Below are 6,210 nucleotides of genomic sequence, written 5' to 3'. Positions count from 1 at the left end.
CGTATCCGTAATACAGCTTTTCAAATAATTCTCAATTTGAAATTATATTTTTTATTAACTGGGCAATTCTCAAAGCTGTTTTTGTGTTCGGTGGTGTAGTTGTTCCATAACACAATTGTTTCCACTACCGCTCAATAGATGGCACTAGTGAATACGAGACTAGTGTAAAATGGTAAAACCTGATTATTTTTGCTATATAAATATTTTTTTTAATTCACGTGTATTTTTGTAATGTAGTATGTAATAGTCTACATTACAAAAATACACGTGCTAGTGTCTAGGTACTTATTTATAATATAAAAACAAGCATTTATTTTCATAAAGGCTTAAATTTTTAAAAGCAATTTAAATCTAAGTAAATGATTTAAAAACAAACATGCAATACACAAAATGGAATATTTTATTGGATTATATGTTTACAACTATTTTGTAGTTTTATTACTATAATGATTGAAAAAAAATATTGTGGCCCATGAGGGGATCGAACCCGCGACCTTCGCGTTATTAGCACGACGCTCTAACCAACTGAGCTAATGGGCCGATATGTAATATGCTGAATTTTATATTTATATTATAACGATATATTAGGAATGAGTGATTTGTATGGATTGTTAAGACTATATAAAATAACGACTTATGTTTTCTTGAAACCCAATCCTTTTAAAAATATATTCCACGTTGTGTGGTAGATTTGATTTGCTTATATTCAAATTTCTTCAGTTAGATCAAAATTTACACTTATATTACGTTATGAGCCTTCGGAAAATGTTGAGCTTTAATGAGAAAAAGTGGCAAGAAAGTCATTGGCATGCTTCTAAATGTTTTTTTTTTTATATGAGTGGGGGCGAACGGGCAAGAGGCTCACGGGATGGGGAGAGGTGAGGCAACCGCCCATGGACATCTGCCTTTAAGGTGGGAGTATGCTTTTTCTTCAAGGTCCCTAAGTCGTATCTGTTCGGGAAGACCGCTGCCGGTAGTTGATTCCACAAATGGCTGGCGAGGCAAGAAATTTCGAACAAAACGCGCGGTTGTGGAATGCCAGACGTCTACGTGATGCGGATGGTACTTTGCACGTAATGTCCGGTGGTGGAATTCAGCCGCTGGAATCAACCCGAACAGCTCCTCTGAGCACTCCCCGTGATAAATGCGGTAGAAGATGCAGAGAGAACCCATATCTCTACGCAATGCTAGATTCTATAATGCTATTCTAATTCTAAATGAATACGTGACAGCAATGATTAAATGTTATATACACGAGTAAGGTAAGAAATGTAAATTACATAAATAAAAAAAAATCAAAAATCACACACACTGCAAATAAATAAAGCTAAAGGTAAAAAAGGTTTTCAATATTATGAAAATATAGATTATAATGATTGTAAATACCTATATTAACTTTAAAGTTAAGTTAAGCAGAGCTCTCAATGACAGGATAATCCAGCTGGCACATGCATATTAAACTACGTACGTATTTTAATTTTATACGATTTCTTGTTTAATCTTTAATTTTGGGAAAATGATCAATAAATCAGACTGTACCTTAATATTGCAGAACATAGTTGGATGAAAAGCCGTTAGACTTTCTGGTCCTGAATTTCCTGGAGCACTATCATAGAAAGTTATTTGATTAAAGAGCTGGTTTAACTGACTCCTACCGGTGATTTTGATAAGACTATACAGTGCGCACAAATCCAATTAGAATCTTCATAATCCAGATGACAGTGTGGTTCTCTAAAGAATTATATTAAAGATAAGAATTTATGAGAGGAGCAAGACGTTTACCTGATATTTAATTTATACTTTAATCAAAGCATTATATATTTAATTTAAGCAAGTACCTAATTATAAAAACAAACGGTCCTGACGCACCAGTAAGCGTTTAAATCTTTACGGCAGAAAAGAAATTGTAATTTTGGAGTTTATCTTTGATAATATAAAAAAATATATAAAAAGACAATATATTTATATTTTTTAAAGTGCTGGTAAATAACTATTATTTTTGTGATATTTTTGGGAATATAAATAGATTTGTAACTAAAACCGAAATAATATTGTTATTATTATGCAACTACATAACGTGACTTAGCTTTACCGACGTTGGTAAATGTCACGTGGGCTTATTAGCTTACGTAAAATGGACGTGTCGCAAACACGCCGCGTGACATCGTTGCACGTGACTGCATTATGTGCTACGGTCTACGGATCGTAGACTACGTAACCGAACTTATGACAGGCTGGTGTTGTGTTATTTAAAAAGCTTGCGGTAAGTAGTTAAAGCGTAGGTAATATCCGTGGCTACGCAGGAACTCTAGACTTATTTTTTCAGAAAAAAAAAATGGAAACAATTTTTAATCGTTATAATGTAATGATTTTAAACTATTGTTTCTAATGTTGCTCAGTATTTATTTTTAATCCTCCAAGTGTTCTTCTTCTTTGTTTATTGACTCCGCGCGTTAATTCTCCAAGGGTTAATTACATAATATGTGAACGTAGTGTTTAAGTTCTCTTTGATAATATCTTTGTAATAAAAGTTTTCAGAAATTTTCTGACGTTTGCGACATTCGTTAATTTTCTTCATCTATTTTACACGCAAGGGCTTCGAGCCCATACAGCCACATTCGTTAATATTCAACAACAACGTTTGAATGATACCTATGTGCTAATAACAATTATTTAATTCTATTTTATGTAGAATGTAAAATGAAAATAATAATCAGTTAAATGAAATGGCGGATTTCCACGAACATTTAAGGTACTCTTTCATCATTTAAGTAATAAGAATAAAGGAGAAAATTTAGAACTTGATAATGACTTGACCTGAAAAAATGTTCAAGTGTTTTTTTTTTATGAATAATATCGATATAACATGATATAATTCTTTATTATATGTATATATATATAGTTTTAGTTGGTAACACGGCTTTAAATTAAATGTTTATAATATATCGTAATATATTTAGGTATGCATCTTTAAATTATTTCCAAAATTAGTTATTATTAAATTTTACTTCAATCGCGCGTTAACATGAAACGCACTTACTTTTTTTTATTTGTTTATTGTTGAAACTTTAAAAAAACATACGGGATTCACTCCGGGAGTGCCGGCAGAAATGGTAATATTTTGGAATGGTTAGAGAATAATTTGATATGAATTGCTTTATTTATCAGTATAAAAGTACCAGCATTTATGTGGTTTAATACAATATTCATTAATTGCGTTATCGTACATAAAAATTATAATTTTATTACATAAAACTCTTCAAAACTATTACAATTATTTTACATTAAAAAGTTTATCTCTCAAAAAAATAAACTTTCATCCATAATTTCAACGACTGTCTTAGGAATTTTCAATCAACTCCTGACGCGAGTTTAACATTTTACACCCGTCCCAAGAAAAGTTTTCACTTGAAAATACACTGATAACAGCTAATACTATAAATAATTGATTACTGAAAATAAACAGAAGTATATAATGTATTTAACATCTTTGTTTAAGTGGGGGTCACCTTTTTTTTATGGAAAAAGGAGGACAAAGGAGCGTATGGGTCACCTGGTGTTAAGGTAAGTGATCACCGCCGCCCATATTCTCTTGCAACACCAGAGGAATCACAGGAGCGTTGCAGGCCTTTCCGGGGTTTCTTTGCTTTCACAATTACAATTAAGTTCATTTAACATAATTTCGGGCGTTTGAGTAAATATCAGGCGATCATATAATTTTTGTTTTTTGAAAAAAAATTGATTTTCTTGATAAAATGCGTCTTGTGGCCTGTTCTGTACATCCGACAACGTGTGTATTCTATAATGACCGAATGAATAGTTAAGAATGTGAAAGCGTAATCAACAAACAAGCAAACAACCACAAATCATTTACAATATTAGTTAGGATTGTTTGCGGATGAGGCTTAAATCACTAAACAAAACCGGTTAGGACACTGCAGTACAGACCCCACTGCGATAAGTTCTTTAACCTCACAAATTAGCATTTGATGTGGAGCTAGTTTGGGTCAGTTCCGAAATGAAATCAAATATCTTTTAATTTGAGATTAAATCAATCATGTCTCTCTCTCAAAAAGGGCAGAGCTGAGATTTCATACCTTAATTTATCACATTTCATATATTGCTCCAATGTTTTCATCCACTCGCCTAATCGCTTCATCGTATTTAATATTGATGTATCTTAACACCCCAGCTCTGGAGTGCAATTTCAAGGTGACCAAGGAAGAGGGATAGACCTTGCTTATTATTTGGTTTAGTTCTCGTGGCAGGGTTCGTCTTGCTCCCTTCAATATGATTGCTTGTGTCGTGGGCGGGTCATTCCCTTTCCTAAAATATGATCAAGAAAGGGAAATTCTTCAATATCGTGAACGGGCGCTACTGAGTTGTGGTGGATGGATGTCCTGTCATCAAAAGTCTGCTTCACGTTGTTTATTTTATAATAAATATAAGATTCAGTAGAAAATATCACTACGAGGATTAATATCTACCAAGAATACTGGCAGGATTTCCACGTTGGATAGCTAGGCTGATCCGTTGATCGAAATAGCTGCCAGCGCTTGGGTTTCCAGGAGCCGTATTATATAGTGCCTATTACAAATTTTCGCGTAAATGGGCCCTATGACTGTCTTAATACCAAACGGCATAAATATGTAGACTCACTGAGACGGACATATTTGTGTCGAAGAAGCAATCCCAGTACCAACTGAAGCAGTCAAAGTGTCGACGCAAGTCGCGACCCTTATCAGAGCCTTTCCCCGTACCCAAAGCACCATTGTCATGGTATCATTTACTATTGTCTATAATAGCTGCTATATTAAGAAGGCAAATAATCTGCGGAGGACTTCATTGATCCTGGCGTGACGACTGATACGGCCTGCCGAATTGCAATTGGATTCCTCATGATAGGTCCAGCAACTATCAAACTGCACGCGATAATGGCATTGATGTTGTCCATTTAGTCAACTCTTCCAACTAAATGGACTGGAGAAAAAAAAAATACATAATACTATTTCATCAAAATGAAGTTCTGCTGGTGGCCATAATTTGTGGCCTGGTGAAATTGATATGCAACCAGTTCCACCACAGCAAAATTAACTCTCTGTATACAATTAATACTTGTTTCTTTAATAACCGAATACTTACCCTTTTAAATGAAAAGTATTTCGAATAATTCGGTCATAACATTCGGTTTACTAACACTTTAAGCGTAGGGCGTCGCCATTCGGCAAGAAGAGGTATAAACAACAGGTTTACGTACGAGGGGGCAATGACGTCAGCGCGTAAGGGCACAGCGCGAGGGCGTGAGTCGGGGTGAAGGTTGATGGGAGCGCCACAAGGACGCATCACGAGAGCGGAGCCGTCGTACGCCGCGTAAGTAAATATTCACTACGGAAAAATACAAAAAGGTTTTAGCTACTTTCCAAGAGAATTTGAAAATGAGCGACGTAACGAGAAGATATGGTGTATGTATCAAACTACAAGTCTACTCTGCTTCCTTTGTTTCGAGGACGTTAATACATAAGTACCTTGAGAAAATGTACACACATACACAAAATACACCCAAAATTATATAAAATAGTTTCAGTCATTGTTAGTCACTTTATAATATGTTAATTTTTGTTTTGTTTGACATTTTACATTCCACAACTGGGAAGAGACTGACCCCCATGTCACGAACTGTCCTAGTTTGGGGGTCGAGGGTAATTTTAAGTAAAATTCTATTTTCTTATTGCAACAAATAAACATTATTATTATTATACATCAGCAATGTCCCATGCTGTTGCAACAGAGTGTGGGGATTAATAACATATATGATCCACCACACTGCTGATAATATCTATATTTAAACCAGCAATTGGCACTAACACAGAACATGAAGAAAAAATAATAATAATATTATAACAATCGTGGACAGTTTCCTGTGGCGTTTTATGCGTTGGGCTCTTGCAGCTTTAGGTAACATTAAAGAACAATGTTTAATTTGTATTTATTAAAAATGTATACCTTTACTTCTTTAATAAAGTCTAGACCATGTTTAGGGTTCATACTCAATCTCTGAGTAAATTTAAAAATTAAAACTCTTACAACAAAATATATAGGTCTGCTATAAATACACTTAAGTGCGGTTTCTCTTAAGGGGGAGATAGCCTGGTACTAGATAATCTTGTTAAAAAGAGAGCAAGAAGAGGCATAAAACGGCATAAAAGGCAT

General features: G+C 34.3%; 1 non-coding gene across 1 annotated transcript; it reads right to left on the bottom strand.

The window, feature by feature from the left end:
* Positions 1–466: 466 nt before the first annotated feature.
* Positions 467–540, bottom strand: Trnai-aau (transfer RNA isoleucine (anticodon AAU)). Its single transcript has one exon. It is a non-coding gene; the product is annotated as a tRNA-Ile (tRNA).
* Positions 541–6,210: the final 5,670 nt, after the last annotated feature.

The sequence above is a fragment of the Leptidea sinapis genome, chromosome 4, assembly GCF_905404315.1.
Source record: "Leptidea sinapis chromosome 4, ilLepSina1.1, whole genome shotgun sequence".
In the NCBI taxonomy this organism is placed as follows: Eukaryota; Metazoa; Arthropoda; class Insecta; order Lepidoptera; family Pieridae; genus Leptidea; species Leptidea sinapis.
Note: the sequence above shows the minus strand (reverse complement) of the source record. Positions and strands in the feature narration are given on the sequence as shown.